Source organism: Zea mays, chromosome 1 (genome assembly GCF_902167145.1).
Source record: "Zea mays cultivar B73 chromosome 1, Zm-B73-REFERENCE-NAM-5.0, whole genome shotgun sequence".
NCBI classification, from domain to species: domain Eukaryota; kingdom Viridiplantae; phylum Streptophyta; class Magnoliopsida; order Poales; family Poaceae; genus Zea; species Zea mays.
In genome coordinates this window covers 148,264,686-148,289,772 of record NC_050096.1, presented here as the reverse complement: position 1 = coordinate 148,289,772, position 25,087 = coordinate 148,264,686, and positions in this window count along the sequence as shown.

Here is a 25,087-nt window from a genome sequence, read left to right as displayed (position 1 = left end):
GGTTTTGGGTTTGGGAATCAAACAATGTCCAACACATGTCAAACTTAACCCATGGGCTCTAATTATCAAATTAAGTTTACCCAAAAAGTTTTATGATTTTTGGAGTTATTTAGTAAATTCTAAAACTCCAAAAGTCTAGGTTTAAGCCCTTTTTAAACACTAAATAATTCATGGTTGGGGCTAAAAATCTTGGAACTATTTTAATTAAATACCAAAGGAATTTAGGAGTTTGGTAAAATTGTTCTCATATTTTTAGCATTTTTCTAGAATTTTCTATCAATTTCCTAAGCCTAGCAGAAAAAGAATGAATAGCAACGGGCTGAAACCAGCCCGAACGGCCCATCAACAGGGGAAATCCGCACCCGCGCGCGCCTGTGCCGTTCATCTTGCACAGAGGTCCCTGGTGATTTAAAAAACTGGCAAAGAATTCTTTATACTATTTCCCCTGTCTCACTGACATCTGCACTAAGACCCCTAGACTTCTTTCTCTTCACAACTTGAGTCCTCGATGTCGAACGACGGTGAGCACGCCCTCCGGCTAGCCCGTATTGGCCGATATGCTCAAAGACCAAAGCCCTAACTTGGCCAACACCGAATTCCACCCTCTGCGACACTAATCCCTCAATCAATTTCACTAATCCGGACCGGAGCACACCTGCTCACGACGACAGCGGAAACCGAGAAGAAACTATGGTGTTCAGGGCAATCTAGTACGATCTATTTCAATCACTCGAGCCTACAAGCAATAGGAGACTCTAGAGATGCTAGAACATTTAACATAGGAACATGAATCAACCTGGGGCAAGCTAGCCACGGTGAGAGACCTTCACGACATGATTCTTACTGATTTGGGGGAAATTCTAAATTGGAGCGTTCTGGTGGATGATTTGAGGCACGAGCGGGTGCACTAGCTTCATGACAACCTAACGGAGCCAGCAGCAACCCCAATTTATAGTGTCTGAGAGCGGTGGCGGCTAATTTTGAGATGGCGCGCTGGCGGCCGGAGAGAGGGGAAGTCACTGGCGCAAGTGATACCGTGGCTTTCACTGTGGCAAGGCCACCGGCGATGACCGGACATGCTAAGGCGATTCATTGCGATGTGGTATTGCACTTAGGCACGTGGCGCACAGGCGGCAAGTGGCCAACGCCGGCGAGGCACAACTCGACTGGCCGATAAGCAAGTGGGTACGGTGGCTTTACCGATGACCGGGTGTGAGCTTATCGGGGCGCTAAGATCTTTGACTCCACACGGTTATCCACACGCGCCAAGCACGAATCATGGCGATCGGCGTGAATCCAGACGAGGGGATCACCGGCGGTGAGGTTCAGCGCATCTGATCATATTCAGTCACTGTACCATCGGAAGTGTCTTCAGTGTGCCTGACAGAGCAAGTTTGAGCGCGATTTACTCCAAATTTTGTGTGACAACATGATCATTCATCTGCATCAAAGTTGTTGAGCTTTAATCCATCTACAATTCGACTCTAGGAACCTTGATCATTTACTTATCCCATCGAGCTTAAATCGAGTCCAAAGTTCATCAAAACTCACTGTTAGACCAATATTAGACTGCCATGGTTACTCACAGTCATACTTTGAGTCCATTTAACTCCAATTTTTGTACAGCACTCAAGCCTTGTGACTTAAACAAAGTTATGCTCCTATAGTAGCTCTACAAATTTGGTGTGTTGACTTAGGACAATTTCCTTATAAATTTGAAGATACAGGGCTCCAAAGTTGACCCCATTACACTGAATTTCAGAACTTAGCCACATAGGATTTCTTGGATCTTTTGCAAATAAGTCCAAATTTCATCACTCTACTTGGGAATTCTTCAATACAAAAGTTACTTGATTTGTGGTGTATTATCACTATGTCATTTGCACTTTGGTCCAAAAGTGCCTAGAACTTACATTTACCCCTTAGGGTTCCAATTAGAGTTTTCTAGGGTTTCTTTTAGGGTTTTGAGTAGTTTAGGGTTTTTGTGCCACTAAAGTCCATCAAATGTGTTACCTTATGAACATTTCTCATGTCTTATGAGATTTTTACTCATTAAGCTTCACTTTCACCCATTAGCCCTAATTTAGGGTTAAGTACCCTACTAGGGTTAAACACACATCAAGTCACCTCATCACAACTTCTTTGAAATTTTTACCTATTGAATGCACCCTAGGTGTGACAAACAATATGAAATGTCAATGCACATGATGTTATGCTCAAGTTTTAGTGCCAGTAACACCAGGGGTGTTACAACCTTTATATCCCAATGTCTGTTTAAGGCATTTCAGTTAACATGCCCTTGACCACCCTTGTTTCTTAATGATCCATGAGTGGTCATTTTATTTTGCACATCCTTGGTGATCTCGTTAATTCCTTGTGACTTCCTTCGTTAATGAATCTTTACTTCAACCCTTCTATTGGAACCTTACCTATCTTACCCTTGATTGTTTTCCCACTTCGCCACTTCGCGAGTCTTGCCTTAACTCCATCCTTTGTCAAGCCTTTTGTTATTATCTCCTTTACCTTAGACACTTTTATATCTTACCTTGATGCCTATATTATACATGTGCTCTAAAACCTTCTCTCTTTCGTCTCGATTTTAAAAGTTGAAGGTTACCTATTTTCCCTTAGTTGTATCCTATTCCTTGTCGCTTGCGAGTTTTTAACTCCACTCTTTGTTATGCTCCGGTTGGGTATTACCTTTACCTTTCTCATCTCTCGATCTTACCTTGTAATTACACTATGTCCGTTCTCTAAAATCTCCAATATCCTATCCTAGATTGAGAGCGGTGTTTTACTTATCTTACCCTTGGCAATATCCTCTTCTTTACCGCGGGTAAGCCTCGACATAACTCCATTCTTTGTTGTACTCATTCCACTTGCTCTTCAGTGCCTTCATGTTTTCTCTCATACCATTGTCTGTTATCACCCTTGACCCTTGCAATGTTGATGTCTTCTACCTAAATGCTTACCTTAAACTTATCCTTTAAAAGCCTCCACTTTCGTTCGACCAAGTTTGAGAGTTGCGAGCTACACATCTCTTCCTTGATTTCTTTTCACCTCTTGTCGCCTTACAAGTTTTGTGTTAATTCCATCCCTTGTTGTATTTTTATTTGCTATCACCCTCACCTTGTCGTTCATCGATCTTGCCTTGATACTCATCTTTATCCCTACTCTTTAAAAATCCCCTCTTTTCCACCTCAATTTGAGAGTGGCAGTTTACATATCTGGCCCTTGAATGTACCCTCTTCTTTTTCACTTGCAAGTCATGTCTTAACTCCATCCTTTATGGTACTTATATCCTTTGTTCTTATGCTTATTTACCTTCTCTCCTACATCCTTGTCCATTGTTACCTTTAAACCCCTCATGATATCTATGCCCTTGCCTTCCTGCTTACCCTGAATCTACCCTTTAAAGTCTTCTCTTTTCCATCCCTTATCGAGGATAATGCCTCACCTACCACACCATTGATTGCTCCCCCTTCTTTGACACCTTGCCAGTTTTGTCCAAAATACATCCGGTGTTGTGTGTTTGTCTGTTATCACCTTAACCCTTATCATTCCTCGATCTTTACCTTGATGCTTATCATGTACCTGCATTTTAAAGCCACCTCTCCCATTTCAATTCAAGAGTGTTGTCTTACCCATCCCGCTCTCGGTCGTTTTCTTTTCCTCTGCCGCGCTACTAGTCGTAGCTTTTGTTTGATATCCCCCTTACCTTGTAATCACTAGATCTTACCTTGATGCTTGTCTTAGATCTGCTTGTGGAAATCTCCCCTTTTCTATCTCAACTCGAGGGTGGTGTTCTACCCATTAGGCCCTTGGTCGTAACCTTTCCCTAGTCACTCACAATGCTTGCTTTAAGTCCATCCTTTATTGTGCTCGTGTCCTTATCCTACACGTCTTGTTCTTCTCCTTGTCCTCCCACAACCATGGAGAGTAGTTATTCCCTTTTCAAGGAGGACCACCATTTATTTAAAAGGAACATATAGCAACGCATTGTTTGTTGTTGTATGCTTGTGCTGTTTGTCTTTGTGTGATGAGTGATTTGCTTCTTTGTGATGAGTGTTGATGTGTTGTGGCCCTTGGTCCGCAATGACATCAGTTTACAAGCTAAGTGCCATAGAGTTAGGTAGCTGGGTGGTCTCCCTTTTCTCTCGTTAATCCATCTATGCTTACCTTTTCTATCTACACCCTTCCCTCTTGCACCTGTCCGGTTGGCATCCTACAACCTCTCTTAATTAGTCAAGACCAGAGTCGACAACATCTTCACCAAGTGCATATCCATGATCCTGTTAAGGGGGTTAGCCGCTAACCCTAATGAAGACAATGCGATCAACGTCAACCAATAAGATCAAAGTGGCGCAGCTGAAGAGTATGTGGGTCCTAGCCCACCGGTCCAAGGGATCCTCAAGAAGTGTACCGCTTGGTCTTGAGCGTCTTAAGGTCAAAGCCACCAGTCCACAAGTTAAGCTTGTAGAGTCAAAGTCAACTCAAGAAAGTTGTGAACAACCTATGAACCGACCTTGTTTTCTTGCCAGCTCCTTCTTGAATCTCGGGGGTTAGATTTGTAACACCCTGAATTTGGGGTTATAAAATTTTTTCCCTAGCATCCACCAAATTTAGGTGTTACCCTCTCTTTTATTTTCCTTACTTCACTTTTTTCATAAGTATCGGGAGAGTTTTTTATATACATAGGTTTTTAGTGTAGTAAGATGAAACCCTAAAAGAACCCTTGACTATTGCATAGCATGCCGATACTTTTTATTGTACGTTGAATTGTCGTGGTTGTGCATCCATTCAAACTCAAGAAGTATATATTTATGGGTGATGATTGTGTTTTGAAGTGCATTTATATAACCTACACCTAAATTCAAATAGTGAAAAGAAAGAGAAATAAACGAAAACAAAAAGAACACAGCCTTCAGCCCCCTCCCTTCCCCTGTCCAGTCCAGCCAGCCCCTCTTCCCCCTCCTAGGCCGCTCGGTCGTTCTGGCCCACCAGGCCATCCCCGCGCGTCGGCCCAGCACGCCCCTCTGGCAGCCCATCCCGCGCACCCCTCTCCGCGGCCCACTTGGCCAACCTGGCACGCGTGGCCCATTTCTCCCTTTTCCCGGAACTTAGTGTTATGATTTAAAAGTCTAAATGAGTCGAATTAAATAGATATTATCTATGAGATTTAGATGATGTTTGATAAATTTGAACTCGAACACAAATTTATCAACAATCCAAACATAGACAAAGTTTTTCTGCCTCACGCAATGTGCTGGAAAAAAACAATCCGATCAACAATCTAGAGCATGTTTTTCTAGGATAATGCGGAGGTCCAGATTTTATAGAGAATCAGACGTTTTTTGATTTTTCACATTCAGTTACACGTGTGATCCGAACGGCAAAGAACTCAACATTTCGGGAGATTATTTTTTCATTTGAATAACATTGATAAACAAATATGTATATGATATAGAGATCATTATCCTTACTCAAATCCCTTACTTAAATCCATACTCACTTCTTAGCGTAAGACAAACACCTAGGGTGTTACAGCCCTCCTCCCTTAAAAGATTCTAAGATTATAGAAGCGTGTTATCCAATTTACATAAATAGTGCTAGCACAAGACTACTTCATTTGCATCACACTGACAAGTCTAAGTAAGTGCATTAAGGGGCACGATGAAACATCGATGGTAAAGATATAAGCGTTGTCTTGATCGCCATGATGGTTCCATTCTTTTCGATCTGAGCATAATTAGTTAGATTATTTGAAATAGGACAACTTTCCGACCTTTCATGTCCTTTTGGTAGTCAAATTTCGATTTTAAGAATTTCCTTCATTGACTCCCATTCAACTTTTTTACTTTGAGAGAAATTCAAGGCACAATGTTACTCAAATTGGGAGAAGTTCAAGATACCCCTCTTTCTATATAGAGAAATCCAATTTCACACTATCTTATGTAAGGTGACTCCTAGTAAGCATATGGCAGTTTATGCAGGTGAGTAATTTCATTACATTTGTGTTTCTGGTAGATATAGCATGTATCACTCTAATCTATATAAGATAGGATTGAAGATGGGGTAAATACTTATCAAAGCTGAGAGAAATTAATTTAACTACAAACAACGCCTATGTTGATCGGAGATGTCAAATCTCTAAAGGAGGTCTGACAGAAAACACATAAGGTTCCATGTGTGCAGTTTACTTTCTCTGGTAACGTTGTATTATCTAAGTCCGCTGAGAGGATAGTGGACAGGATAAATAACTTTACCCACACAGATTTGAATGCAACTGCTTGGGTAAAACACATGAAAGAGAAGCGATACAAGTTAGTGTCAAAGGAAACAACACAGAAAAGAGTTTTTTACATTTTGACCATAACAAGCTTCAAGCGGTGATTCATTGGCACCTTCTTATGAATTATGGTTATGAGAAACTTTTGTTTGTGATGATCATTCCTAAAAAGAATGTCGAGAATAGTATGCATAAATTTTCAACATGCCTTTTTGGATTTGGTTAAATCCAGTGGTCTGATCTTCGATCTACGGTGGGTTGCTGAATTCTAGATTAATCGTCGTGATGGAGGGTCGAACTATGGATAGGTGGATGTTGAACAACATCATTGTTGACATGTCGTTATCTAGGAAATCCATGCCTAAGCAGATTGACGGTAACTTAGAGAAAAACACCAGTGAAGGTGATTGGCAAGTGTTGGCTCCCCAACTGACCAGCAAATTCCACACGTTGTTTGTGGAAAGTACTCACCTTAAAATTCAAGATTTATTCATTGAGTGTGAGAAGTTGTCATTTACTCACTATTTGAGTACAACTTTTCTTCACGATGTAAAGGCAAGCTAACAAAACGAACATGTTGAACTCATTTTGACATGGAGTAAACTTTCTTACTATCCATCCATTTCATCATATTAGTCAGATTGACTTGATTGAGAAATGCACGGGTTAAGAAAGAGAGCGAACAAACAAACTCTTGCATGTCAATTGTGGCATAACCGCCCGAATTATTCTAGTTTAAGTGCCCAAGTCACGCCTCAGGGGCCGCAACACACTTAAATCGGAGTAACCCGTTAGTCCCTCAGATCTAGTCTGATAAAGCCACTCTTCCAGGATCAAATACCACAAGCTCACTCGAAGGTGAGTCACAGAGGAAATACAATAAAACAGGAAACCTCAAATTTTAAAGTACTGGAGTTATTACATAAACCAGAGTCTTTCAAGTAAACTGAAATAAGTTTATAAGATAAATTGCAGCGGATAGTCGATATCGTTGAAAGATGAGGAATAGGGCAAGGTCTAGCCCACTACTCCTCCTACTCATCTCCTGCTGGAGCAGCATCCCACTCGACCGTCCAACCCGGTGGCAGGGTGGTAGGCCAAGTCACACCATCAACCATATCCTGAAGTGTACCTGCAAAAATTATGCCACAAGCAAGGCTGAGTATACTAATACTCAGCTAGACTTACCTGGCGTGAGGAGTCTACTCCTCTACCTCTAGACCATGCAGCTGTTTTGCTGAGGGGTTTGGTTTGCCAAAGCACTAGCTGAGTCTAAGATCAATTTTAGCTTTTCCAATTCTAGTATCATTACTTTTAGCTAAGTTGGCTCCATCTAATCATACATGGTAACAATCATTTAATACAATCAACATGTTATCACATGTAAAACCTCATTTCACTTCTTACTCAATGTAGTATAAGGGGTCAAGCAGTCCCATTAGCTATGAGAAGCAGACGATTTGAATCGAGTTTTAACCTTGCAAGGTAAACCTAAACACACGACGTGGTGAGGCACTTCTTCCCCACACACATCAATCGTCCCCATCGATTCCCCGTTCGCGGCCAGCACTCACCGCCTTGGCATACAATGCTCCACTGACCCCGGCTGCCCCCGTGCAGTGACCGCACTTGTACGCACCATAGCTAGCATGGGAGACCCAGTCTCAGGACAAGTGAGGGGTAAAGTCCGCGCCCGGCTTCACTCAGGTACTAGGTTTATCGGTTACCATATTTCCCGACATATGTTTAGTACGTTCAAACGCTTGACTCATATATCCACACATGGACAAGGCATCCACCCTGGATCCAAGTCCATAGACCATCATAGATCTCGTTATCAAGATGAATACAATCAATTCCAGGCCTCGCGCGAGTGCTTGAAAAATCACTCGACTTCTACCGAGATCCTAATTAGCAAAGCAGCTACTCGACCTTGCATACTAGTATCCATCTCAAAAAGGAATCATGAATTCATGCAACTAAAGGTTTCAAGCGACTCCTACACTTAAGTGCACATTACAAGCCTACAAACATTAAGTGTAGTAAAGTAGCATAAATAAATTGGTTATGCATAAAACCGGGGCTTGCCTTCAATTGCTGGGGCTGCGGGGAGATCCTTGATGGTAGGCTCGGGAGCTGGCTCCTGATCTTCCTCGTGGACAGCTCCTTGTTCAGGAATGAGCACGTACTCTCCATAAGTGAGGTTGCAATCTAATGAATGCAATGGATAAGATATATGTATGGTATGATATGAAATTTTAGCAATTAAAATTGTATGGTGAAAGATTAAATAAATAAGGTAGAGCTAAATCTTGCTACTAGAGATTTTTGTGGTATACTTAGTAAATTAGGGTCAAGTTTGATTACTGAATGGTTAGACTATCTTTTAGTGTTCCTCTGATTTTCCTTTTTATGTTTTACTGAAATTTTAACAAGATTCCTAGCTACATTTATTGGGGGTGAGATTTATTAATATTTCTAATCTATCTCTTCCTTTCCTTTTTCTTTTATGCCCTTAAGTAGGTTTGAACTACAAGCTAGTTTTATAAATTTTCAAAAATTCTGCAAAAATTACAGTGGCTCCTCACTGGTGTATAATGCGCTGTCTCAAAAATTGGGGCTTAAAAAGTGAAGGGTTCTCTCTATACAAAATTATGAAGTTTTAAGGCAGAGGGGGTGCTTTGAACTACAACTCTCCTTTAATAGTAGGTTATTCCCTAAGGCTTATTTTTGCTGGCATTTAGGTGTAATAACATGACTTTGTACCAAATTTTAGCCACTAACACTTATTAGTTATTGTACTATGATTTTCTAAAGTTTTTTGGCCAATGGGGTGCTTTCTACTACCACTATACTTGAAAAATATCAAACAAAAGATTTCTAAATTTTTCTATCTTCTTCTTTGTGCAAGAGCAACCATTATATAATTTGGCAACTTTTTGCTTAAGGGAAAGGGTGGTAGATTTTCTTGGATTATGTGACCTTTTTCATGGGGTAGGGGTAATGGGTGTTACCTCATATTTTTGAATAGGTTTTGTATTTTCCTCTGGTGTTCTACTTCATTAATAGTTGTGTAAAAATTAATTTGCCTATTGTTGCACAAGTTTAGATTTTCTTAGGATTTGATTAGAATATGGCAACAATCAAGTTTTAATTATTCAACCCACTTATGATGATGGGCTAGGGTGTTTATCATTTCTGTAGTGGTGTTCTAGTAGTTAGGAGTCTACTGAATTTTTCTTACCAATTTTGAAATGGTCCTTATATTTTTAATTATGGCCTTTCTGGATTTATTAGTGCCTAATAAAATAATTAACCTTGGATTTGCTCTGGACTAGGGTCTTTGTATTTTTCCTAGGTTCTTCATTACTTAAGTAGACTTGGAAAGATATGTTCATCCTCTGTTTATTAATTCCTATTGTCTTTCTTATTTTCCTAAGTTTTGGGCAGATATGGTCTTTAATAGATAATCTTGAGTTAACCTTGTATACTGGGGTGCTTAATATTTTTAAACAGTGCTTAAGTTGGGTATGTACCTCTATAAATTTTCTTAAGTCCAGTACAGAAGCATAACTATTTTTCCTTATTTTAATAAGGTTTGGGCAGTTTCCTTATTTAATTCCAAACTCAAAAAATCAATACAGAAACTATAGGGTTCAATATTTTTGCTCAATAGTTCATATTATTTGGAATCCAGCAAAATTGGTTTGACTAAATTTGGTTAAATATTTCTCAAGTTGTGAATTTTCTAAGTTCTCTGCTTATTAAAAGAATAAACAGAAATAGTTCAAGGAAATGGTTTTGCATCGGGGTCCCTGGGCTTGTTTCTATCTAAGTCATTTAAATCGTGCCCTTGAAGCACTATTCACAAGAGCCTCTAACTACGCAGAAAACCCCCTAGGATGACTCTAAATTAAACCCACGGTCATTCTCCCAATTAAACAGTGTCCGCGGCGGAGGAAAAGGCGGAGGGGCTTACCAGCGGCGGGATTGCTCCGGTGAGGTGGCCGAGGGTGTTGGGGAGGTCTTGACGGTCACGCCGATGTGCAGATCGTCTCCAGAGATGGTCGGAGTAGGCCAGTCCACGTGCGCAGGCGGGTCAGCTCATCGGCGGCGAGTATTCCGGCCTGCTCACGGCACGATAGTCCAATTGGTTATCTCGGGAGGCTCGACTAGGTGACGTATAGGCGGTATACAGAAGGAATTTGAGAATGGCGTAGAGACTTACCCGGTCCACGTTCGCCGGTGAGCGGAAGAAATCCGGGGAGGGTGATTCAGGGTCTCCGGTGAGGCTCTGCCGGGTCCGAGGACTAGGGGAGCTTCACGGGTCTCTAGCAAAGCTAACCGAACAGTTGGCGCAGACTGGGAGTGGCTGGAGTGAGCTGGCCGCAGTGGCCGAGGCTCGGGTGGCTTGGCGGGCGGTGGCGCGTCGTGCTCAAGGCAAAGTCCGGCGAACTCTGGCTTGGGCAGGACTGAGAGCGTGTGGGGGAGTATGACCGAGACCTTGGGGCTGCTTTATAGGCACGACGCGGGCGAGGGCGCACGACAGACTTGACCGGGCACTCGGGCGAGCGCGCGCAAGGGTTGGGCAAATGCCGGCGTGCCGACCAGGGTCGAACACGTGTGCGCGTTCATTCTGCCCGAGTTCTGGCGCGTGTTGTCACTCATCCGAGCCTGCTCTTGCCTTGGTCAGTGCACAAAACCTCTTCTCCTCTCTATAAGCTACCGATCTTGTGCGGGGTCATAGGAATTGGCCTACTAGTTCCAAAGATATGGAGCTCTCAAGTCGGGTCTGTCTCTCAGCCCGAGCCTGAGGCAAATCTTCGTTTTTGTCGTGTCTAGGTTCTGAATCCCAATGCCATCTTCAGATATGTTGTAGAGGGGTTAGTTTAGCACATTTTTGTTAATGGGAGCTTAGGGTTTTGAGATAGGGATTAAGGTGAACGCGCTCGGTTTTGAGTTAGAGGCTGAAATTAAGAAATCTGAATTTTAGATTTCTCTATGAAGCCTCTAATTGAATGGCTTGTTTGGGGTTCCTAACAAACTATTTTGGCCAAACTTTTATAACCTTTATTGTAGCTTAATTAGTGTATTTCAACTTTTATAATTGGCCTAAGCCATTATTCCATGTTTTTCATGGTCTTTTTACCCATTCCTTCCTCTCTACTTAAATGGCCTAATTAGGGTTGTTCTAGGGTTTCAACATTTTTTCCTTTTTGAATGCATGATATGATAAAAGACATAGTTGAGTTTTAGCTCCTAAGTTTTTGGTGTTTTTTGCTCAATTGGATTCACATGTGATAATGGTCTTGAGTTAGCACTGAGAAGTACCCTAGGTAACCCTGGGGTGTTACATCAATAGCAAAGGAAACTTATCTCGTGCAGAACATTATAGTGAGTCGGTCTAGTTCGTTGTCGATATGAGTACCAAGCACAATTTTGTACTTGGTGGTAGATTACCTACTCTACTACGAGAATTAATCTATTGTTTCTCAACACTAGAAAGCTTCAAACCTTCACCTTCATAGCCATAGTTGCGGAGGATATTCGTATGCGTGCAGTCGTCATTAAGGTTGATATACATAAGACTACATTTCAGGTAATTGGTCTTTATAGTACGATCCTATGCAAATAAATTTTGACTTTGGATAGAAACTTCTGACTCGTAGGAATTTCATTAAGGAGCACATCTGGGTTGTATGTTCTTTTGATCCAACAATGATGGGATATGTTGCTTGATTATTTCAGCAAACAGCACAAAGTCCCTTGTCTAACCTCTTATGGTAGGCTAATGTTAAGGTTAGTAATCCACTTTGCCAAGAACATCTTCCTTGTGACTTCTGAAAGGAGTCCTATCACACACAGTTGGACATACATATATATACCATAGAATAGAATGCGAAAGACAGATTTGGATAAAGCATCATGATAGATTGGAACAAAATAAAGAGATCATTTCAAGAGAGAGGTACATAGGAGAAAACACATCAGTGAAGTCCCATAATGGATCATGACCAGAGACCATGATACCAGAGTGTGTCGAGTAGCACATCCTTTTGTGTACAGTCACAGGAGGCTCTTAGTCTCGTCGTGGCACCATAAGTCATTAATCATGGCACCATTACCAAACACCACCAACAATGAATCCCACGTGGCAAAAATAGATTGTGCCAAGATTACACATTGATATAGTCCCTAATGGATTACGACTACTAACCATGATACCAATGTGTGCCAAGTAGCGCAACCTTGTGTATGCATCCATAGGAGGCCCTCGGTTTTGTCACAACACCATCAGTTGTTAGTCGTAACACCATTACCAAACCTAACCAAGGAGAAATCTCATGTGGCACCGATAAGTTGGGTAAGGATGACAATATATAAAAAGGTATCAACAAGTAAAGATGAATACAAAGCAAGGAGCCCACAAGAGTCTGACTCAATAACAAGGTTTAGACAGAGCCACAAACCCAAACTTATTGCTCTCACATAGGCTACAAAGTCAATGTTTAGTACAAAATTGGACAGGTGAGAAAGTACCCAATTGATCAAGATGGATAAATATTTATACATCGAAGGAAACTAACATAACGCCAAGATGCCTGGAACCGCTTAGAGATTACCAAGGCAATAATCAGCAAGATTGGATATAAAGAGAAAACAATCATGAAATTTGGATTGATAAGCCCTTAAGAGATAGGAGGAAACTAAAGTCAATAAGGTTCGAAAAGAACAATCAGATATGCATTTCCTAGGGTAAGTTGATAAAATACCAATGTGGTCCTTAAGGAGGGTGCAAAACAAAGTGTAATAGGGATATCAACTTGCACTAGACCGTTTTCCTCAAGCAACCAAGCAAGGGCGGAGTTTAGGATGGATATATACATGAACAAGAGAAACATAATTTAATTACCGAGAATGCAGGCATGGGATTCTTGTTTTAGTTTTATACACATCATACGTTCGATAAAGAGATCTTTGGAGTATCCATTATGCAAGCACAAGTACCGAGGGACAACATCAAGAGATTTAGACTGATCAACAACTGGTACCATGGAAAGTATTGTTACAAACAACGGGATGAGGGAGCAGAATCAATAGATGATTCAGAAAGGAAAAACACTATGCTTAAGTAAAAGAGAAAGGTCATCAACAAGATGGCTTCTAGGGTGAGCAAACGAGAGGTTTAACACGGTTTTGAGCAAGACTTCACAAAAAGGAACAAGGCTCTGATATGGCTTGCGCAAACAAGTAAGAAACACCTTTTTAAGCATATCAATCACACAAGGAAACTTAAATTGGACTAACTGTAAGTGCAATCAACCCTAATTGAGGGTTTTGGTGATTAAATGACAAAACAAACAAAGATTCTAATAAGTTTGCTCCTAGCATGTACAAAGTAATTCTACAGACACGAGAAGCACACATCTTACGAGCATAAAAATAGAAAGCACAGCGGATTTAAAATTCTACATCAAATGGCGTGCTCCAAGTGCTTAAAAACATCGGTAGTGCTCAATTTATAGTTCTTGAGTTATAGGAATCGCCGTGCAATTAAGAGGGATCCGCAATGGTTAAGTCATGCAATGAGCTAAGTTCAAAATTCTTTGAAAACATCTTCGAGAACATTTTTCCAGATCATGAATGCCCTTGAGCAAAACCATTTTTACTTCCCACAAAGTCTCCACTTTTGTTCTCTTCAAAATATTCAAAACATGGTTTTCAGCCCTAGAAACTGGTTCAACCGGTCCTGAAACCGGTTCAACCGATTTTGGCACTGCTCCTCTGCCATCCCTGCTCTGACCTATCAGACAGTCAGAGTTGTCAGAACAGTCGTTGCAGATCTTTTGGGAAAACCGGTTCAACTGGATTTTTTCCCTACTCAACATGTTTTGAATCCGGTCGAGTCTCCGGCTGAGTAGGTTAGTGAACCGGGTTCTTCCTGGTGGAAACTGGTTCAACCGGTCTGAAAACCGGTTCAACCAGTTTTTACCCCTTTTCTCACAACATATAACACCCCGTCCAATCCCTGGACCGGCGGTACTTACTCCTGGCAGCTCTCTAGGATCATATATTGTCCCCACAGACCAACACGAGTCTTTTGTGCGCACTTTGTCCTCACTCATGCGCACCCGAGAAAACTTCCCGGTCGGTCACCCATCCCAAATTGCTCCAAGCCAAGCACGCTTAACTTGGAGGTTCTTTCGAGATAGGCTTCCGAAAAAGAAGATGCACCTTGTTGGTATGATTCCACTATTAATTCTATTAAGCCTTGGGCCAGGACATCCCATCCCAGGGGCCAGGATATCACAATCCACCCCCCTTAGAAAACCGACGTCCTCGTCGGTCAACCCCAATCCAGGAACCTCCCCTCTTGGCCACGTCTGTATGTCTAGTGCCGTCATATGACATGCCATGTGACCACTCCGGGCCCACATGCGCCATGCGCCATATACCCGAACCCCCTAGCCCACACACGCCCGTGAAACCGCGAGGGTCGGCTCTGATACCACTTGTAACACCCCGTCCAATCCCTGGACCGGCGGTACTTACTCCTGGCAGCTCTCTAGGATCATATATTGTCCCCACAGACCAACACGAGTCTTTTGTGCGCACTTTGTCCTCACTCATGCGCACCCGAGAAAACTTCCCGGTCGGTCACCCATCCCAAATTGCTCCAAGCCAAGCACGCTTAACTTGGAGGTTCTTTCGAGATAGGCTTCCGAAAAAGAAGATGCACCTTGTTGGTATGATTACACTATTAATTCTATTAAGCCTTGGGCCAGGACATCCCATCCCAGGGGCCAGGATATCACACAACAGCTGCCAGCTTTTAGGGGATCCTTTATATACCCCCCACACTCTCTCTCTTATTTACTTCTGCCTCTCCCATGAAATCTTGGCTGACCAAACTCTCAACAAGTGCATTCATTTCACCTCTCACACCCGCAATCGCATCTCCTTCAATCATTTGAAGGACCCTTGGTGTGAGGTGAACTCGATCTAACACGCTGTTAATTTCATCTCGATTCTCCTATTCTCTTTGTTCTTGAGCTCGTTGCAAACTTAACCTTGTGCGGATTTGTTACTCTTGGAACCTCGTGTTCCTTGACGATTAGAGGTTGCTTGCAAGTCTCCAAATTTGTGGACGACCCCAAGAAGTTTGTATCACCCGCTCTTTGAGCTTATTTGAGAAGAGATTGCCTTGACCTTTGTGGTCAGCTTGTGGAGGATTAGGGTTGGAAAAGACCCGGCCCTTTGTGGGCTCCTCAACGATGAGTAGGACACCTTTGTGGTGGTTGCCGAACCTTGGGTTATATTGCGTGTTCTTGTGTGTTCTTGTTAAGCGCTTTGAATTCGTTGGTTGGTTCATATTATCTATTCGAGTAGATTTTGTGTAGGGCAATTCTTTAGCAAAATTCTTCACTACTTCATATTTGTTTAACAGATTATCTAATCTAAGTTGAGCAGGTTCAAACTTGTTCAGTTGTGATCAAAATCAACTGAACCGGTTTGCACCAGTGCAACTTTAATTTAACCTATCTCGAAGTTTTTAGTGAAAAATTTCAGGTGTAGCCTATTCACCCCCCCCCCCTCTAGGCTACTTTCAATTGGTATCAGAGCTTCGTACCTCGTTTTACGCTTAACCGCGTGAGTAAATGATAATGTCTACTCAACGGGACCATGTGGATCCTCTCCTCGAGGAAATCCACATCACATCTTCCGGTGAGGAAGTGAACCCCAAGGTCCTCGACCTTGCCATGAAGATTGCCGAGAAAATGTTCCTCAAAATGAAAGAGGAAGATGCTAAGAAAAAGGCCGAAGAAGAAGAATCAAGAAGAAAGGCCGAAGAAGATAAAGGTAAGGGAAAATTTGATTACAATGACGATCTAGTGGATCTTTTGGTGTCGAAGGTGTTGAGCAAGGTAAGTCTCAACACCGAAGGATCATCTACCAAAAGCAAAGGTAACGAATTTAGTAAAGTTCAATTCGATTACTCTAGAAATTTTATTCCCAACTTCTCTTCCGCCCCACTTGGAAAGTTACCAACTCTTAGTGAGTTGAACTATGACGAGTGGGCCGACAAGATGAAGTCGCATTTAATCGGTGTGCATCCTAGTCTTTGGGAGATTGTTAATGTAGGTATGTATAAGCCTGCCCAAGGAGAAGAGATGACTCCGGAAATGATGCAAGAGGTTCATCGCAATGCTCAAGCAGTGAGCATAATTAAAGGAAGTCTTTGTCCGGAAGAATACCGGAAAGTTCAAGGAAGAGAAGATGCCCGTGACATTTGGAAAATTCTTAAAATGTCACATGAAGGAGATCCCAAAGCTAAGAGACATAGAGTTGAAGCTTTGGGGAGTGAGCTTGCTAGATATGATTGGACTAAGGGTGAGTCGCTTCAATCACTCTTTGATCGGTTGATGGTGTTAGTAAACAAAATAAGAGTGCTTGGAAGTGAAGATTGGAGTGACTCCAAGGTCACAAGATTATTCATGAGAGCATATAAAGAAAAGGATAAGAGTCTAGCAAGGATGATAAGGGATCGTGATGACTATGAGGATATGACACCTCATCAATTATTTGCAAAGATTCAACAACACGAGTCCAAAGAAGCCCCTATCAAGACAAGAGACTCTCATGCCTTGATCACTAATGAACAAGACACCCCCAAGAAGAACAAAGACCACAAGGCAAAGAAAGTGGTCGAGACATCAAGTGATGAAGATAGCTCAAGTGATGAAGACACAACTATGTTCATCAAAACATTCAAGAAATTTGTAAGGAAAAATGACAAGTTCCAAAGGAAAGGAAAGAAGAGGGCATGCTATGAATGTGGCCAAACCGGTCATTTCATAGCGGATTGTCCTAACAAGAAGGAACAAGAAGCCAAGAAGGAATACAAGAAGGACAAGTTCAAAAAGGGAGGCAAGACCAAGGGATACTTCAAGAAGAAGAAATATGGTCAAGCCCATATTGGTGAAGAATGGAACTCCGATGAAGAGAGTTCTAGCTCCGAGGAAGAGGATGTGGTGGCAAACGTTGCCATCCAATCTACTTCAAGCTCGCAACTCTTGACCAACCTACAAGACGACTCCTACACTCCAACTTGCCTCATGGGAAAAGGAGATAAGGTAACCTTATTTAGTAATGATTTTCCAAATGATGATGATGATGAACAAATTGCCATGAAAAGTAAAATGATTAAAGAATTTGGCTTGAATGGATACAATGTTATCACCAAATTAATGGAGAAGCTAGATAAAAGAAAAGCAACTCTTGATGCTCAAGAAGACTTGCTTATCCTTGAAAAGGAAAGAAACCTAGAGCTTCAAGAATTGCTACTCAATAAAGATGAGATGCTAGATGTCTTGACTACGGAAGTATCTTTAGTCAAGATAACTATAGAGTATAAAGAAAAAGAAGTAATCAATATGAAAACCTCTATAGCTAATCTTGCAAATGAAAAGGATGCACTTGAATCAAGCATATTAAGCTTGAATGTTCAAAATCAAGAACTTCAAGTGCAACTTGAAAATTGCAAGAACATCAATGCCTCATCTTTAGTGATTGGATCTAAGTCTAGCTCCTCAAATAATACCTTTTGCAAACATTGTGCCAAATATCATGCTTCTTGTTGTCTAACTAACCATGCAAGGAAGAAAAGCCCACAGGTGAAGGTCAAAGAAGTATTGAAAAGATGCTCTAGCAATGATGGGTTAAAGAAAGTTGAACCCAAGTACAAGTCCCTAAAGCCCAATAATGGAAGAAGGGGACTTCGGTTCAACTCATCCAAGGAAAACCCTAGCACAGTGCATAAGGGGTGGAGATCCCCCAAGTTCATAGAGGGAACCACCCTATATGATGCCTTGGGGAGGATTCACTCCTCAAATGACAAGTCAACTCAAGTAAAGGTAAACTTGAGTTCCACAAAGAGTAAGATGAAGGAAGTGGGATCCTCAATTGGAGAAAAATTTAATGCTCCCATTTCTCACTCTTATCTTGTGATTATATGTTGACTTGGGATTTAGGGAAATTGGTTGTCAAATATGTGGGTGCCTGCACTAAAAGAAAAGTCATGAAAAGAAGTGTGTGGGTACCCAAGGCTATAACTAACACTGTAGGACCCAATTCAATTTGGGTACCTAAAAGCATAGCCTAAATTTGTTTTGCAGGTCTACTCCTCTAGTGGGTCAAGTTGGGTGCTTGACAGTGGATGTACAAATCACATGACCGGGGAGGAAGACGTGTTTCATTCCTTGCAACTAACTCAAGAAGCACAAGAAATTGTGTTTGGAGATAGTGGCAAGAGTAAGGTGATTGGTATTGGTAAAATTCCTATCTCTGACCAACAATCACTTTCAAATGTTTTATTGGTAGATTCTTTAAGCTACAATTTGATGTCCGTTTCACAACTTTGTGGAATGGGTTATAATTGCTTATTTTCTGATGTGGATGTGAAGATCCTTAGAAGGGAGGACTCCTCAGTTGCCTTTACGGGTCGCTTGAAGGGCAAGCTTTATCTTGTTGATTTCACAACAAGTAAAGTGACGCCTGAGACTTGTTTAGTAGCAAAGTCCGACAAGGGTTGGCTATGGCATCGCCGTCTAGCTCATGTCGGTATGAGGAATTTGGCCAAACTTCAAAAGGATAATCACATCATTGGACTAACAAATGTTGTATTTGAGAAAGATAGGGTTTGTGGCGCATGCCAAGCAGGAAAGCAACATGGAGTCCCACATCAATCAAAGAATGTGGTCACAACAAAGAGGCCATTGGAGCTTCTTCACATGGACCTCTTCAGACCTGTGGCTTACATTAGCATTGGTGGTAGTAAGTATGGTTTAGTCATTGTTGATGATTTTTCTCGCTTCACCTGGGTTTTCTTTTTGAGTGATAAAGGTGAAACTCAAGAAATATTGAAGAAATTCATGAGAAGAGCTCAAAATGAGTTTGAGCTCAAAATCAAGAAAGTGAGAAGTGATAATGGGATGGAATTCAAGAACACAGGTGTCGAAGAATTCTTAGGCGAAGAAGGAATCAAACATGAGTTCTCGGTTTCTTACACTCCACAACAAAATGGTGTTGTGGAAAGAAAGAACCGAACTTTAATTGAAGCAGCTAGAACCATGTTGGATGAGTACAAGACACCTGGCAACTTTTGGGCAGAGGCGGTCAACACCGCCTGTCATGCAATCAACCGCCTCTATCTTCACAAGATCTACAAAAAGACTGCTTATGAGCTTCTCACTGGTAACAAACCTAAAGTTGATTATTTTAGAGTATTTAGTTGTAAGTGCTTTATTCTTAACAAGAAAGTCAAGAGCTCAAAGTCTGCTCCTAGAGTGGACGGGGGTTTCTTGCTTGGTTATGCATCAAATGCGCATGGATATCGTGTTTTCAACAATACCACCGGTCTTGTTGAAATAGCGATAGACGTGACATTTGATGAGTCTAATGGCTGGCAAGGGCATGTTTCTAATGGCATTGCAGGAAATGAAGAACTACCTTGTGAGGCCATAAAGAAACTTGCAATAGGTGAAGTGAGACCTCAAGAAAAAGATGATGAGGAAGGAACTTTGTGGATGACCAATGAGGTTGTTGATGTGGGTGCAAAGGTGGTGGGTGACAAATCCTCCACCCAAGCAAACCCATCAACCTCAAGTCATCCAAGTCTTGAAGAAAATCATCAATCCCAAAGGATGCCAACTGTGGTAGAAGATGAACACGAAAGTGTTAATGGTGAAGTGCCTCTTGATCAAGTGAATGATGAGGAGGAGCAAATACAAAGGCAACCATCAGTGCCTCATCCTAGAGTCCATCATACCATTCAAAGGGATCATCCGATGGACAACAATCTGGGTAGCATCAGGAGAGGGGTAACAACTCGATCTCGTTTAGCTAATTTTTGTGAATTTTACTCGTTTGTTTCCTCTCTTGAGCCACTTAAGGTTGAAGAAGCATTGGGTGATCCGGATTGGATAATTGCCATGCAAGAGGAGTTGAACAACTTCACCCGGAATGAAGTTTGGTCCTTAGTCCAAAGACCCAAACAAAATGTGATTGGGACAAAATGGGTCTTTAGGAACAAACAAGATGAACATGGCGTGGTTACAAGAAACAAAGCACGGTTGGTTGCCCAAGGCTACGCTCAAGTGGAAGGACTTGATTTTGGTGAAACATATGCGCCGGTAGCAAGGTTAGAGTCAATTAGAATATTAATTGCCTATGCTACTAACCATGATTTCAAGTTATATCAAATGGATGTCAAGAGCGCATTTTAAATGGACCACTACAAGAGAGGGTCTATGTGGAGCAACCACCGGGCTTTGAAGATCCAAAGAAGCCAAACCATGTTTACCTACTTCACAAGGCACTCTACGGGCTTAAACAAGCCCCTAGAGCTTGGTATGATTGCCTTAAAGATTTCTTGCTTAAAAATGGTTTTGAAATAGGAAAAGTAGACTCTACTTTGTTCACTCGCAAAGTTGACAATCAATTATTTGTTTGTCAAATATATGTCGACGACATTATATTTGGCAGTACTGATGAAACTTTTTGTGAGGAATTTAGTAGGGTTATGACAAATAGGTTTGAGATGTCCATGATGGGTGAGCTCAAGTATTTCCTGGGTTTTCAAGTTAAACAACTCAAGGAAGGAACCTTTCTGTGCCAAACCAAGTACACACAAGACATGCTCAAAAAGTTTGGCATGGAAAAGGCAAAGCACGCCAAGACACCAATGGCTTCAAGTGGTCATCTCGACTTAAATGAAGAAGGTAAAACTGTAGATCAAAAGCTTTATAGATCAATGATAGGATCTCTACTATATTTATGTGCATCTAGGCCAGATATCATGCTTAATATGTGCATGTGTGCCCGTTTTCAAGCTAACCCAAAAGAGTGTCACTTAGTGGCCGTTAAGAGAATTTTGAGATATCTAGTTCACACCCAAAATCTAGGTCTCTGGTATCCTAAGGGCTCTTTTTTCGATTTATTTGGCTACTCTGACTCAGACTATGCCAGTTGTAAAGTAGATCGAAAAAGCACCTCGGGGACTTGCCAATTCCTTGGGCGGTCCCTGGTGTCTTGGAGCTCTAAGAAGCAAAACTGTGTTGCACTTTCCACTGCCGAGGCTGAATACATAGCTGCTGGTGCTTGTTGTGCTCAGTTGCTATGGATGAAGCAAACCTTGAGAGATTTTGGTTGTGATTTTAAAAGAATCCCACTACTATGTGACAATGAGAGCGCCATTAAACTAACCAACAATCCCGTGCAACACTCTAGAACCAAACACATAGATATAAGACACCATTTTCTGAGGGACCACGAAGCAAAAGGAGATATCGAATTATGTCATGTAAACACAGAAAATCAACTAGCCGATATCTTCACAAAACCCCTTGATGAGACTAGATTTTGCTTTCTTAGGAGTGAGCTAAATATCTTCGATTCTCGAAACGTGTCTTAAAACTAAAATTTTGATCACAAGTTTGATGGATATAAAATGATTGTATGCGCAATATGTCATGAGAAATACTATTTTTATCACTAAAATTACTCATGTCATATTTGCTAAGTGTTATTATAGCCTTTCCGGGCAATATCTGAAAACAGGTTGAGTGAATCGGCTGAGTAGGCCACTCAACCGGTTTTCCCCTGGTGGAAACCGGTTGAACCGGTTTTGTCCGCCTCCGCGTCCGTGTTGTCTGTCAGCGCCGCAGTCTGCGCCATCAGTCTCGCAGACTGCGCTGTCAGTCTGCCAGAAAATCCGTGCAGTCAATCCCTTTTTTTGCGCGCTTTTACTGCGCAGTCTGACCGCAAACCGGTTGAACCGGTTTTATAACCGGTTGAACCGGTTTTCAATTTGTTGATCGGCCGGCGCCTCCCCTATTTCTCTCCCCTTCCTCTCTTCTCTTCTTCTCAGTTCCTTTTTTCCCAGCCGACGCCGCCTACACACTTTTCTCTCTCTCCTTCACACTCTCACCACTCCAAAACCCACTTGTGCCATCCAATCTTTGGAAGTTTTGTTGGAGATCCGCTTATCTCGGCTTCCTCCATCATCTCCCTCGATCTTGTTGGGATTTCTGTGATTCAAACTTCGGATCGAGGTATTACCATATTTCATTTTTTTACTCGATCTCACTCGTTCTTGATTATCTTGTGTATCATTTGTTGGGTACATTTTAGTTTAGGTGCTTGCAACACTTATACTATCTTCATTTGTCACGAACATTGTTAGAGTTTAGCGGTTTGATATTGTTCGTTGTAGTTGAACCGCTCGCATGAACGGTTGAAGTGCATGCTCAATATCATACGCGTCTCTACTCAAACGTGTTTGTTAAGATCCTTGCTCATCATAGGTTCTATCTTCTCTTTTTAAGGATGGTGCGTCGGAGGAATCCTTCTGTTGTTGAATATGACTCCTCTGACGAACAAGAGATTCATGGAGATACTCCCCCACGTTCTAGATCCAAACGTGGGCGAGGATCTGGCAACGTCATGCAAGGTGGTGAGGCCTCTGGGTCTCAAGGAGCTCGCGGTCGGACGACCCGGAATCCCTCCGGTCGGTCCCGACCCGCGACAAATCCCCAGGCATGGGAAGCAACAAGTGATGATGAGGGTGGGAAAGATGATGAGATTGATCTTCCCCCTGCCCACGTCCCTGTTATTCGAGGGTTGGTCCTCCACCGGGCGGAGGCCCGTCGTGCTGGCAATGAGCCAGTTACTGATTTCACTGCCAGCAGAGGTTCTGCTCTTCTTCAGGACATCCGTTTCCAGAATCCTGCATTGCGCATTCGTGATGCCAGGATTGATGGGAACCATTTCTAGACGCTCCAGCATGTGGATTTTAACAACTCAGTGATCCTCCCCAAGAAACATCAGCCCGTACTACATCAACGCTACATCAACTGGGAAGGATGTGAGGCTATTGGGGACCCGGAGATGACACAGGCGTTGAGGGCTGTTGGGGACTTGTTCTCAAATGCTATGAATTAAGATAAGGCAACATAAAATGTTAAGTATCAAAGCCCTTCGTCCTTCGAAGTATTATTTCCCTTTGGATATAATAGATTTCGGACGAAGGTTATGAAGGTCACACCTTCGTAATCATAATAAAAGATAAGAGAGATTTATACACAAAACACGGAAAATAACATGATCACTTTGAACATTATTATTAATTTATTTCTATTTATTTTACTTATATAAACAACAAATTACAAATGTACCTTCGGCTTGAAGGAAAGTAAGGGTACAAGCGTGATGCTAATGTCAAGCCAGCGTGAACAGTACGGGAGTACTGTTCATCTATTTATAGGCACGGGACGCAGCCCGTGTAAAATTACATTAATGCCCTTTAGTTTTATCAATAACTCTATAGTAATTCTTCGAGGTCTAATTTGGCTTTTCATCTTTAAGTCGGTTTCCCCTTTCTGCTGTCATGTCGAAGCTCTTCTGCACATAGCTTCGTGATCGTTTCATCCTTCGTCATGATCGTCTTCCATTTCAGTCAAGCTTCGTCTTGACCATGCTTTTGTATACCCGCAACCTGATTCCGAAGATACCTGCTCGCATACATGGAAAACATTGTTAAATCACGTTTTTGAGGACCTTCGGAAGCCGAAGGCCCCCAACAGCAGCCCCTCGCAATATTAATTTGCTGCAATGATAAATTCATATTACGATATGGACGAAGGCCTTAAGCCGAAGGTCCGAAAAAACACCTTCTCTTTGCTAGAATAGCAACAGTCTTTGACAAGCAGGACCCTCCCGTTTTCAACGCACTAGGTGTATAAATAAGAGCTCATCACGTGTTTATTTGGCACGCTCTCTTGCCAACTGCTTTTACTCACCCAGCTTTTAGCCTGCGCGCAACAACACTTGCTTGGCCTTTTAGATTTTTAAGCTTCGGTTTCGAGAGCACTTTCTCAGCGTTTGCAAGGATGTCTGAAGATAAAAAAGCTGTTGGTGATTCGAAGCTAAGTCTTTCTGAGGAGATGCATCTGGGTTTTCTTCAATCAATGTCGAAGACTAATACAGAGAAGATTACTAAAGAAATTTTGGAGGGTTTATCTGAAGATACTGGTGACAGTGACAGTTATGATGTGGATAGTGGTGGTGAAGACTCCGAAGATCGACCTTGGCGACCAAGCCATGCGGTTTTTGGTAAATCAAGCATTAAAGAAAATCATCTTGTCAACATGAGGGGCAGATATTTCCGGGACTTGTCTGTTGTGAGGGTTGATGAAGGAGAGAAGACTTGTCCGACTCCTGAGGAAAATGAAGTCGTGGTATTCCGAAGCTTCTTGAAAGCTGGACTACGATTTCCCTTAAGCAGTTTTGTTGTAGAGGTACTGAAGATATTTGAAATCTACCTTCACCAACTTACCCCCGAAGCAATCATAAGGATGAATATCTTCGTGTGGGCCGTGAGAAGCCAAGGCTTGGAACCTGATGCGAAAAGTTTCTGCAACATACATGAATTGTTGTACGAGACAAAACCCTGGGGTAAGGAACAGTATCACAACAATTTTGGCTGCTACAGCTTCGGCTCCCGGTCTAGGTCAAGCTGCCCCGTGCCGACCTTTCGAAAGAGGTGGCCTGGCGACTGGATGACGGAATGGTTTTACATGAAGAATGACTTGAAATCACGAGAAGATATAAAAAGGATCACTATGCGTCCCATCTGGCAACGCTTCGGCCTGCGGAGGCCGAAGGTCGAAATGAATGAAGCAGCCGAAGAATGCCAGAGAGCCTTCGGTGTTGTTTGCTCTTTTATTGGGACAAGGGATT